Here is a 13846-nt window from a genome sequence, read left to right on the forward strand (position 1 = left end):
AGAAATCAGTAAGAGAACGAAGGGGTGGGAATGTCTTCTGAACAGCACATTGCAAGGCATCCCAGATATGCTCAATAATGTTCATGTCTGGCGAGTTTGGTGATCGGCGGAAATGTTTAAACACAGAAGAATGTTACAGGAGGCACTCTGTAGCAGTCCTGGACGTTTGGGGTGTCGCATTGTCATGCTGGAATTGCCCATGTCCGTCAGATGCACAATGGACCTGAATGGATGTTGGTGATCAGATAGGTTACTTACGTATGTGTCACCTGTCTGAACAGTACCCTGCTGACATGCAGGATCCATGGATTCATGAGGTTGTCTCCATACTCGTACACGTCCATCTGCTCGATACAATTTGGAACGAGACCAGGCTACATGTTTCCAGTCAGCGACAATCCGGTGTTGACAGGCACAGGCTAGGTGTAAAACTTTGTGTCGTACAGTCATCAAGCGTACATGAGTGGGCTTTCAGCTCCGAACACCCATATCTATGATATATCGTTGAATGTTTCTCACACTGACACTTGTTGATGGCCCAGCACAGAAATCTGCAGCAATTTCTGTAGAATTCTGTTCAGTCGTTGTTGGTTCCGCTGTTACAGGATTTTCTTCCGGTTGCAGCGATGTCGGAGATCTGATGTTTTACCAGGTTCCTGACATTCGCAGTACACGCGTGACATTGTCGTACAGAAAAATCCCCACCTCGTCGCTACTTCGTAGATGCTGTGTCTCATCACTCGCGCACCCTCTATAACACCGCGTTCAAACTATCTTACATCTTGACAACCTACCACTGTAGCAGCAGTATGGGATGTAACAACGGCGACAGACACTTGTTATCTTACACAGACGCCGTATTCTGTCTGTTTACATATCTCTGTATTTGAATAGGCATACCAGTACCAGTTTCTTTGGCGCGTCAATATGTGTCACACAACTCTTTAGCAAACAGACTTCAATGTAGCCTGCATTCTCCCAGTATACTATCATTTCACCGAAGTCTACCACCTACTTTATGCACTATTGACCCTTCGAGATGGAGATCGTGTTTCATAAGCCCCTTGACATAGCTCGACGCTGGGACACACACTTGTTTCTACAGGTTTCGATCAAATAGCGGGGGCTGGGGAGGGGGTGTGTTTGGGGGGGGGGGCGGAGTGGAGGGAGGCGGTATAACGTTTCCGCTGAACACAATAGGCCTTTTGCGACTCCGCGACGGTCTACCGGCGATATTAAAAAGATGCCTAAGGCAATATTAATTAAATTCCGCCGCGGCAGGCAGGCGAACGCTGAGTGAGTTTCAATATTGGCTTTCCATTTACCTGCCCCTCTCCGCCATCTTCTCTTTCGTCCCCAGCAAGACAAAAGCACGCACGCCGAAACAAATTGCCTCCCCCTTTGTGCTTCCGGTCCCTTCAAGACGTGCGCGGCTGCAGACGGCCAGCTATATTGTCCAGCCAAGCACTCAGGAAAAGGGGTGCATTGTCTTACTGCCAGACCGAGGCCGTACTAGTAACAACAACAAGCATCCAGGTACCGTCGCTTCTTCTTCAGAAGTCTGTAAGACAACGAACTGCAGGCCAGCGTAAAGAAGCGGCAGAAATCAGACACGGCTGCTTTCTATGACGAGGGTATTTGAAAGTTTAATAACGTTGTAACTGCCGGCCGCGGTGGTCTAGCGGTTCTGGCGCTGCAGTCCGGAACCGCGGGACTGTTACGGTCGCGGGTTCGAATCCTGCCTCGGGCATGGGTGTGTGTGATGTCCTTAGGTTAGTTAGGTTTAAGTAGTTCTAAGTTCTAGGGGACTTATGACCTAAGATGTTGAGTCCCACAGTGCTCAGAGCCATTTGAACCATTTGAACGTTGTAACTCTCACAGAGACGACAAAGTATCAGAAGATCAGTTGAAGGAAATTGGTCTGTTTCTATATCCGTATTCCGCAAGACACTTTAAGGTGTGTGGCGGAGAGTACTTCTTGTATAACTGGCAGTTCCCCTCTTTCCTGTTCTAGTCATGGATGGTTCAAGAGAAGGACGACCACAAGTAAGGCTTCTTCGGGGCTCTAATGCCTAATTTTACTTTCGTGACCTTTTCACGGGATATTCTAGGGCTATTCTGCAAGTAAGGTCCGATCGGACGTGAAATGAAAACTGATACGTGATTCCGTCATTGTACCACACGTACGCACCATATCTTAAACACCACAAAAGAGGAACGGTATGGAATGATGGTTGGCAGTCACAATTTATAATTAAGACAGTTTATTGACATTACCCCTTTAAAAAAATTGACAATTTCAAATTGTGGACGAGCCACTAGATAAAACCTTGCAATTACAGTTAGAAACCCAACGTACTCACTCTCTAACAAACAATTCCAAATTAAGAGAACAGGGTTACTGATGAACTTGACAACTTCAAACTCTTATATAGGACTTTCCTCAAAATAGATATAATGAGAACAATTACATGTAAAGGGTGACTTAATAACATTTGAACACTCTTGCCAAGCGAAGATGCCATTACAGCCATTACATAACATGATGGAACCACTTCATAAAAAAAATTACAACAGAAACACTGATCTTTAAAAAATAAATGTTCACTTGCTCAGACGAGTTAATAAAAAAATTACTAGAAAAAGCTGCACAAGGAACTCAGCAGCTGCCATGCAGTTTAAGGTTTAGCCAGCTGCCAGTCCCTAATATTTAAGAAAACAAGTTCATATACAAACAGGTTACATACAATATAGATACCTACCAGCTTAACCCGCCTTGTCGTAAAGGAAGATAAATACTAAACTTTGGAAGGCCATATGTGAACAACTCCGGTAGTATCCAGGTTCTTAAACACCGCCTGACCTAGACCTCGGATGACATTTCACTCCCCGCCAAGTCGCTGGCACAATCAAAAATTTCTGCGTGAATCACAAAGACATTCCAGTAACTCTGAAACGTAGAAACAGTCGTCAGAACCTATGACTCACTTAGACATGGACAACTGTATTAATAGAGTGCAGGCTTTAAAAACGGCAACATAAAATCATTTGATTGCAAGAGACACAAAAATGGGTCAAATGGCTCTGAGCACTATGGGAGTTAACATCTGAGGTCATCAGTCCCCTAGAACTTAGAACTACTTAAACGTAACTAAGGTAAGGACATCACACACATCCATGCCCGACGCAGGGTTCGAACCTGCGACCGTAGCGGTCGCGCGGTTCCAGACTGTAGCGCCTAGAACCGCTCGGCAACACCGGCTGGCGCAAGAGACACAAAGCACTAGTAAAACTACTGAGAAAATTTTCAAATAACGGTCAACATTTAACTAGGCCAACTGAACTCTTCCCCACCGTCTTAAGGTTCGACTATGAAAGTCTCACCGTAATAATAAAGTTTGAAATCTCTGAGTTTGTCGGTGAACAAAAACAATCACGATGACTTACTCCATATCAGGTACACAATACGAGGGAGCTGGTTCCACAGCTTCACCGCTTCCCTCCAAATTTGGTTCCCAGCAAAGTCACAGAACTTGTCTCTCCAAGCTGCCCATGTCGGCAAAACGCCCAACCGATTTCACACCACAATTTGTAATGGTCATCACGCTAGTTCGACAGTCGTTGACACTTGTCTCCCCGCTAATGTGACGAGATGTCGAGGGTTACCAGTCGAAGGCTAACAACGAACTCGCTTCGCCTGCCAATCTGCAAGATAAGACATGTGAAAGCAAAGATAACTTAGCTCAACCACAATAGATCTCAACGATACATGAACAAAATAACATGGGCGCCAGTTCGTCACAGCTCAAAAACCGCAGTGGAAGTCCGATGAAGCTTTGCACAGAAGTGTTGCTGAGTGTCCCTAGTAATTCATCAATCGCATCACGTCGCTCTTTTCGGTTCCGAGCGCACAGTGAGCACCTGAAAACGCCTACAAATTAGTGTTTGCCGCTAAGCATGGGTGCCTGCCGCGAGATTTCGCCTGATATCAGGCAGCCCACATAACGTAACTGTCAGGCATTTCCTTCTTTATTGACAATTCTCGGCAGCACACTGCAGGGGCAACGAAGCTGCTGCATCAGCGTTTCCGATGGAAACTGTTTGATAACCCACCATACAGCCCAAATGTGACTCCCTCTGATTTTCGTCTCTCCTCACATGAACCGCCGGCTACGAAGACAGCATTTTGGTACATACAAAGAACTGCAGGCCAGCATGGAGACGTGGTGCAAATTATAGGTGGCTGCCTTCTATGACAAGGGTATTGGAACATTGGTACAACGCTATGACAAATCAAAACTATTGGTAACATTTTTGATAAACAACAAAATAGTAAGCAATGTAAAATTAGTGAAGAAAAGAACCTGGATTATGACAGTTCTCTTTTAAAATGACCAGTTTTGACCTAGTTTTAGACTATCTTCGGAATAGCACCATCAGCTGAAGCTGATGATGTCCAGAACAGTCAGTAGACCTCAGTCACTGAACCTGCCATGCCGACTCCATTCCCATGGCCAGCTGTGCTACGTTTCTTGGTTGAGTATCCGTAGTGTGAACAGCCCATTGGAGGTGGTCCCACAGTTTCTCAACTGTATTTAAATCCATGGAGTCTGTTGGCCATTGAGTATGGTAAACTGATCCTGATGCTCTTCAAATCCTCCATGTACGAGGAGCATTTGAAAAGTCCGTGCAAAAATAAAAACTACTTACGTATTTGGGGTATACGTTTTTTATCTTTCGACGTAGTCTCGTTTTAGACTCATACACTTTGTCCAACGCTGTTATAATTTGTTGATCCCTTCCGAATAATAGAAATTGTCCAAGTCTGCTAAATAGCTGTTAGTTGCTGCAATTACCTCCTCGTTTGAATGAAATCTTTGTCCTACCAGCCATTTCTTCAAATTGGGGAACAAATAGTAGTCTGAGGGAGCCAAGTCTGGAGAATAGGGGGGGAGGGGGTGTGAAACGATATGGAATCCTATTTCCATTAATTTTGCGACCACAACTGCTGAGGTGTGTGCTGGTGCACTGTCGTGATGGAAAGGAACTTTTTTGCGGTCCAATTGCGGGCGTTTTTCTAGCAACTCGGTTTTCAAACGGTCTGATAACGATGAATAATATGCACCTGTAATAGTTTTACCCTTTTCCAGATAGCCGATAAGGATTATCCGTTGCGAATCCCAAAAGACAGTCGCCATAACCTTTCTGGCCAAAGGGGTGGTCTTCGCCTTTTTTGGTGCAGATTCTCCCTTGGTAACCCATTGTTTAGATTGTTATTTGGTCTCATGAGTATAGTAATGTATCCATATTTCATCCACAGTGACGAAACGACGTTTAAAGTCCTGCGGATTCTTCCTGCACAGTTGCAAACCATCCTTGCAACACTTTACACGATTCTGTTTTTGGTCAAGCGTGCGCAATCGCTGAACCCATGTTGCGGATAGCTTTCTCATGTCCAAATGTTTATGTAGAATATTATGTACCGGTTGATTCGAGATACCCACAGCACTAGGAATCTCACCCACCTTAACTTGTCTGTCATCCATCACCATGTCATGGATTTTATCAATTATTTCTGGAGTCGTAACCTCCACAGGGCGTCCAGAACGGTCAGCATCACATGTGCCCATATGACCACTCCGAAAATTTTGAAACCACTTATAAACTGTTCTAAGGTGCAGAGTCACCATAATGTTATCAAGCTTCTCTTTAGTCTCCTGAGGCGTCTTGCCTTTCATAAAGTAATGTTTAATCTCCACACGAAATTCTGCTTCATCCATTTTTTGACAATCACTTGACTTCCTTGATTCACACGAATGCCAATATGGCCGGCCGTTGTGGCCAACCGGTTCTAGGCGCTTCAGTCTTGAACCGCGCTGCTGCTACAGTCGCAGTTTCGAATCCTGCATCGGGCGTGGATGTATGTGATGTCCTTATGTTAGTTAGGTTTAAGCAGTTCTAAGTCTAGGGGACTGATGACCTCAGATGTTAAGTCCCATAGTGCTCAGAGCCATTTGAACCATTTAGACCAATATGGATGAATGTGGGTGTGCGTTCTTTCCAGAGATGCTACTAACTAAACATGACCTCGATACACGCTGGTGGTGCCATCACTCGGACTATGCACAGACTTTTCAAACGCCCCTCGTATACTGTGGGTTGTGAACCACATTGCATTGTCCTTCTGGTAGATGCCATCATGGTGAGAAAAAACGAACTGCATGTAGGGGTGGACATGGTCCTCAAGAATAATCCATACTTGATCCATTGTACCTTCCAGAATAACAAGATGTCCCAGATGCTTCAGAAAACTGTCCCCAGATTGTAGCACATGGCCAATGACCAACTGTCAGATTGAGCATAAAACGTGATTTATGTGAAAAGGCCCTCTGTCGCTATTCAGTGAACATCCAGTAGTATTACTGGTCTACATATTCCGGCTTTTGTTGACAATGTACAGCAGTCAGCATATGTGCATGAACTGGGGACATGGTGTGGAGGCTCATGCACAGCAACGTTTGATGAATGGTCGTTGAGGAGACACTGTTGGTACCCCTTGGTTCATGTGATCCCCCCCTTCCGCCCCCCCCCCCCCCACACACACACTGACCCACTTTATACACCCTCCACTGCTAGAACTGCCGCCTACCACTTGGGTGTAGTTATTGCACGTTGACATCTAACATAGGCAGTTCTCACATTAATGTGTATTGTATTGTACTGTAAGTTAACCGGGGACGTAGAAACGATGCAGAGGCTCCGTCCCCGCCGCAGCCGCAGTGGTCCACAACTCCACAACGACTACGGCAGTCCACCCCTTCCGCCGCCCCACACCGTCCCCAGGGTTATTGTGCGGTTCGGCCCCTGGTGGACCCCCCAGGGAATGTCTCACACCAGACGAGTGTAACCCCTATGTTTGCGTGGTAGAGTAATGATGGTAAACACATACGTGGAGAACTTGTTTGTGCAGCAATCGCCGACAGTGTAACTGAGGCGGAATAAGGGGAACCAGCCCGCATTCACCGAGGCACATGGAAAACCGCCTAAAAACCATCCACAGACTGGCCAGTTCACCGGACCTCGACACAAATCCGCCAGGCGGATTCGTGCCGGGGACCAGGCGCTCCTTCCCAATCTGGAAAGCCATGCATTAGACCTCCCAACCAACCGGGCGGGGCACATTAATGCGACTAGGAAATGAGGGGCAGAAAGTAGTAGACGAGTTTTGCTGTTTGGGGCCCAAAATAACTGACAATAGCCGAAGTAGAGAGGATATAAAATGCAGACTGGTTTCAGCAAGGGAAGCTTCTCTGAAAAAGAGAACTTTGTTAACTACTAATACATGGTTCCCTTGGAATTGCCCAATTTAAACTGACTGCCTTCCATTCTCCTTGTTTTATTTTTGTTGGTGTTCATTCTACAAACTCTTTTCAAGGCACAATCCATTCCGCTCAACTCATCTTCCAACAGCATTCGCCTCTCTGCCACTCTCGTTGGTAAACGTCAAATGTTTTATTTCTGTCCGATAAACTTTTATTCTGTTTCTAAATTTTCCTCTCGATTTTCTTCACAGCTTGCTCATTGTACAGACTGAGTAACTACAGGGACCTGTCTCAGCACCATCGATACTACGACTTCCTTTTCATGTCATTCGTATCTTGCAACAGCTGTCTGGTATCTGTACAGGTTGTAGATAACCTTTCTCTCCTTGCATTTTATCCCTGATAGCACTCATAGCACTCCTTCTTCAGGCCACGAGTGGCCTACCGGGACCATCCGACCGCCGTGTCATCCTCAGTGGAGGATGCGGATAGGAGGGGCGTGGGGTCAGCACACCGCTCTCCCAGTCGTTATGATGGTATTCTTGACCTGAGCCGCTACTATTCGGTCGAGTAGCTCCTCAGTTGGCATCACGAGGCTGAGTGCACCCCGGAAAATAGCAACAGCGCATTGCGGCCAGGGTGGTCACCCATTCAAATGCCGACCACGCCCGACAGCGCTTAACTTCGGTGATCTCACCGGAACCGGTGTATCCACTGTGGCAAGGCCGTTGCCTATTTTATCCCTGATACACACATAATTTAAAACATTGCATACCAGCCAACTCTACAAAAACTGCAAATGGTATAAACATATGTTTACCTCTCTTGAACGTGCTAGAGTATCTGTTTATTAAGCCTGGTCGGTCGTAAATTGGAAACCACCGTGAAAATTAAAAATGTTAGGTTTGGAACAGTTAGCTACACGTTCCAGTTATGTACATACTCGCCGCTCCAACTTAGACATTCGTCATAGCATTGTACCAACTTTCCAATAGCCTCGTCATAAAAGGTGTTCCGTCAAATGTCTGCTCTGATGTACAGCTTTTTGTCTGTGCCCAAATGTTGTCATCATAGCCAGCCGTTCATGTGATCATAGATGAAACTCAAGATGAGCCAATTACGAGCTGTATTGTGGGTGATGAAACACTTTTCATCGAAAATGCTGTAGGAGCAGCTTCACTGCCCCTGCAGTGTGTAGCCAAGAATTGTCATGAAGAAGCAAACGCAAGACGGTTACATTATGTGGGCTGCATGAAATCAGGCGAAATGTCTTATCAGGGCCTCACACTTGTTGGGAGACTGTTTTCTGAACTTCTTTGGTTCAAATGGCTCTGAGCACTATGGGACTTAACATCTGAGGTCATCAGTCCCCTAGAACTTAGAACTACCTAAACCTAACTAACCTAAGGACATCACACACATCCATGCCCGAGGCAGGATTCGAACCTGCGACCGTAGCAGTCGCGCGGTTCCGGACTGTAGCGCCTAGAACCGCTCGGCCACCGTGGCCGGGCTGGACTTCTTTATGTGCTCACTGCGCACTTAGAACTGCTGATACCACACACCTCGGAAATACACTCCTGGAATGGAAAAAAGAACACATTGACACCGGTGTGTCAGACCCACCATACTTGCTCCGGACACTGCGAGAGGGCTGTACAAGCAATGATCACACGCACGGCACAGCGGACACACCAGGAACCGCGGTGTTGGCCGTCGAATGCCGCTAGCTGCGCAGCATTTGTGCACCGCCGCCGTCAGTGTCAGCCAGTTTGCCGTGGCATACGGAGCTCCATCGAAGTCTTTAACACTGGTAGCATGCCGCGACAGCGTGGACGTGAACCGTATGTGCAGTTGACGGACTTTGAGCGAGGGCGTATAGTGGGCATGCGGGAGGCCGGGTGGACGTACCGCCGAATTGCTCAACACGTGGGGCGTGAGGTCTCCACAGTACATCGATGTTGTCGCCAGTGGTCGGCGGAAGGTGCACGTGCCCGTCGACCTGGGACCGGACCGCAGCGACGCACGGATGCACGCCAAGACCGTAGGATCCTACGCAGTGCCATAGGGGACCGCACCGCCACTTCCCAGCAAATTAGGGATATTGTTGCTCCTGGGGTATCGGCGAGGACCATTCGCAACCGTCTCCATGAAGCTGGGCTACGGTCCCGCACACCGTTAGGCCGTCTTCCGCTCACACCCCAACATCGTGCAGCCCGCCTCCAGTGGTGTCGCGACAGGCGTGAATGGAGGGACGAATGGAGACGTGTCGTCTTCAGCGATGAGAGTCGCTTCTGCCTTGGTGCCAATGACGGTCGTATGCGTGTTTGGCGCCGTGCAGGTGAGCGCCACAATCAGGACTGCATACGACCGAGGCACACAGGGCCAACACCCGGCATCATGGTGCGGGGAGCGATCTCCTACACTGGCCGTACACCACTGGTGATCGTCGAGGGGACACTGAATAGTGCACGGTACATCCAAACCGTCATCGAACCCATCGTTCTACCATTCCTAGACCGGCAAGGGAACTTGCTGTTCCAACAGGACAATGCACGTCCGCATGTATCCCGTGCCACCCAACGTGCTCTAGAAGGTGTAAGTCAACTACCCTGGCCAGCAAGATCTCCGGATCTGTCCCCCATTGAGCATGTTTGGGACTGGATGAAGCGTCGTCTCACGCGGTCTGCACGTCCAGCACGAACGCTGGTCCAACTGAGGCGCCAGGTGGAAATGGCATGGCAAGCCGTTCCACAGGACTACATCCAGCATCTCTACGATCGTCTCCATGGGAGAATAGCAGCCTGCATTGCTGCGAAAGGTGGATATACACTGTACTAGTGCCGACATTGTGCATGCTCTGTTGCCTGTGTCTATGTGCCTGTGGTTCTGTCAGTGTGATCATGTGATGTATCTGACCCCAGGAATGTGTCAATAAAGTTTCCCCTTCCTGGAACAATGAATTCACGGTGTTCTTATTTCAATTTCCAGGAGTGTAGTTTCCACGAACTAATCGTACCAAACTTGATGTGAGCGCACTGCTGAACTTACTTTACTACACATTCTTTAAAAGCCATTTTGCAGTAATTGAAGTATATGACTGTGTTCTAATTAATATTAATTTATTAAAACATCAACTCAAATGCGTCGATAACTTACGATACTCCTTACACACACACAGACACAGACACACACACACACACACACACGCCTAGCACCCACTGCTTTGCTGATGTGGACTGTATGGTATGCACAGATTTTTTTTCTTTAATCAAGTTTGTATGTTGTTCATAATTGCAACTCCATCTACACTTTTCACGCTAATTAAGGCGATACAAACATGGTCTTTTGCGAATGTATTTCTGACCAAAAAGAGACTTTGGTTGCTGGAGCCGAAGGCCTTTGTTACCCCTGCCTTTTGAGCTCTTGTGGTGATATTTCTATAGAGACATTCATCCCCTAACATACATTTCCTTAGAAGAAAACTACCAGTTATCATAGAGCTGGTGTGAAAAATGTTTCAATATAATGAAACAGTTTGACAAGAATTTTCATCCCATCTTTCATCCAGTTATGAGTTCAATTTCTAAAAAACACTGAAACACCTATACTTTTATTTCTAACTGAGAACTCATATACCCATTTTCAGAGATGTACCTGACAAAATGCTTTAATACTATCCAGTGTCCCTTTTGCGATGTGCATGTGAAGTGTGTATAAAAATATTGAATAAGATCAAACAGACCAGACTAAAAGTCAATTGTGAAAAAAATATAAAACTATTTGCAAAAACTATAACGTCGATACTACGGTAGGGAAAGACAATGACGATGATAAACCATATCGCAGTAAAGAATATTTTGAAATAAAACATTTATATCTTCCTATAACTATAGAAGATGGAAAAGATAAATTATTACTCGCTCTTCTGTTGTTTCTGATTCTCATGTTACTATTGTTAGCTACAGATTGTGTGTAGAGTTGAACGCTAGCAGATGTTCCTTTTGTTCTTTCGACTAGACGATAAAAAAGGTGTGTATCAGGGTATTGATGGAAATATATGTATAAAAGTGAGTTCAATGTATTATTTCAAGAACATATCAGCCACTAATCCTAATTTTTTAATTGAAAAAGAGAGAATAATTAGTATTTTTCAGCTATCAAGCAGACGAAAGCAGTGATCGCTGACTGGCAACAATTGGCCGCCATTACGCCGCGGACTTAATATTAACTGTTCTTGCAACTTTCCACTAGAGCAGAAGTGATAAAATCATTTCAAAACATTATTTAATTTAAATCTGAATAGTTCCATGAGTTAATTTTGCGAGAGTTCAAATACTTTCAGAGATACCATTTGTCGTAGATCTGTGAACTTTGGCCTTGACTGTATTCAGATGAAAACCAGATATGATAGTGTTGTAGGGAGCCTGGTGCTCATTTAAATTGAAAACAAACATTTATTTCGACCTCCTATAAGATACTCTGCTTCTAACGGTCTCACCTACGTAAAGAAAATAATTAATGCTAACCTCTTATCTTGTGTAGTATCAAAGAAACGTAAAACCGATATACAATGTTAAAAGAGAACCGTTAGAACTACTTTAAGAATGACTTACTTTCAAAGAAAGACTTTCACCCACTATTCCATCCTCACAGGGATTAAATTTCAAAATATTGTCAAACACGTATTTCTTTACTTCCGGCCGAGAAACCAGATACAAAGTTTCGTCGTTCTAGCTTCAAAATTGCGTTAATAGCTGTATATTTTCAAAAATCCTTTCATTCCTTATTTCACCCCCTTAAGATCGCAATTTCGAAAAATCCCTTCTTACTCGATGCCTGTGGTAGCTGATCAACACATTCGCCATATTTCAAGTTTCTGACCTTAGCAGTTTGGGCTGCACACTGATGAATCAGTGTGGACATTTCTTTTTAGACAGGGAGATCATTTAACAGTCTGAAAGGCTTCTAACGGCGTTGCAGCATAGGTTGCGTTGGGAAATTGTTATTAAGCAAAAAATTCTACACGTCGCTCCCTTTCGGACTTAAATGGTTCAAATGGCTCTGAGCACTATGGGACTTAAGTTTTGAGGTCATCAGTCCCCTAGAACTTAGACCTACTTAAACCTAACTAACCTAAGGGCGTCACATCACACACATCCATACCCGAGGCAGGATTCGAACCTGCAACCGTAGCGGTCGCGCGGTTCCAGCAGACTAAAGCGTCTAGAACCGCTCGGCCATTAACGAGTTAATTAACATGGAAGTTAGCCAATCAGGCAGTAGCGCGCGCATATTGAAACGATGCACCAGAGACGGCGTCGTCGAATGTATTTTTCGTTTAGCTTCCTAAAACCGAAAAGGAGAGTGGTGCAAACATTAGAAATGAGACGATAGCAAGCATCGAACTGAGCCAAAGTCTGACCAGTCTTGTACGCCATGATCTACGCTATGAGAAAATCTGACACTAATTGTATCTGGTGGACCGCTTGAATTTGCGCGCACAACGGCCTAATTGGCTAACTTAAATGCTAATTAAATCGGAAGGGGGTAACGTATCAAAGAATTATTTCTCAGCACAACCCACCCTGCAACATTCTTACATGGTTTGTAGAATCTTTCTGACCACCCTGTGTGCCGGCCGGTGTGGCCGTGCGGTTCTAGGTGCTTCAGTCTGGAACCGCGCGACCGCTACGGTCGCAGGTTCGAATCCTGCCTCGGGCATGGATGTGTGTAATGTCCTTAGGTTAGTTAGGTTTAAGTAGTTCTAAGTTCTAGGGGACTGATGACCTAAGATGTTGAGTCCCATAGTGCTCAGAGCCATTTGAACCATTTTTGAACCACCCTCTGTACCACCCTGTGTACAGAGGTACCATTCAGTTTAGACATTTCTGGAGTGATTTTTCGTTTTTGTTTATTTTTAGCCCTTCTATTCCGTGTCAAACCTGTCCAGTCAATGTAAACACGATTTGCAAGCAAACCGGACCGGAAAACTATAAAGTCCCGGACTACGAATTTGGTCTACTGTTTCATACTGTACATCGGCCGTCACCATCATTGGAAATTAAGGAAATATTGATACGATTCCTACGAAACTACATAATTATGACGTAGGGCTTGTTTGACGCCAAAGGAGTGACATCACATGCCACCATAATAAAATGAGAGGCCATACTCGAACCTGTGTCAGTCGTGGGCGGTTCTGGAAAGTCTTTAGTGGTTTAGGCCTGTCACTCCGATTTCTCGGTTTTAATATACGCTAAAGCGCACAAAGAAACTGGTATAGGCATACAGAGATATATAAGCAGGTAGAATAAGGCCCAGCGGTCGGCAACGCCGATATAAGACAACAAGTGTCTGGCGCAGTTGTTAGATCTGTTACTGCTGCTACAATGGCAGGTTATCAAGATTTAAGTGAGTGTTATAGTCTGCGCAAGAGCCATTGGACCCAGCATCTCCGAGATAGCGATGGGGTGGAGATTTTCCCGTAAGACCATTTCACGATTGTACCGTAAATATCAGGA

The sequence above is a fragment of the Schistocerca cancellata genome, chromosome 11 (genome assembly GCF_023864275.1).
Source record: "Schistocerca cancellata isolate TAMUIC-IGC-003103 chromosome 11, iqSchCanc2.1, whole genome shotgun sequence".
NCBI lineage: Eukaryota > Metazoa > Arthropoda > Insecta > Orthoptera > Acrididae > Schistocerca > Schistocerca cancellata.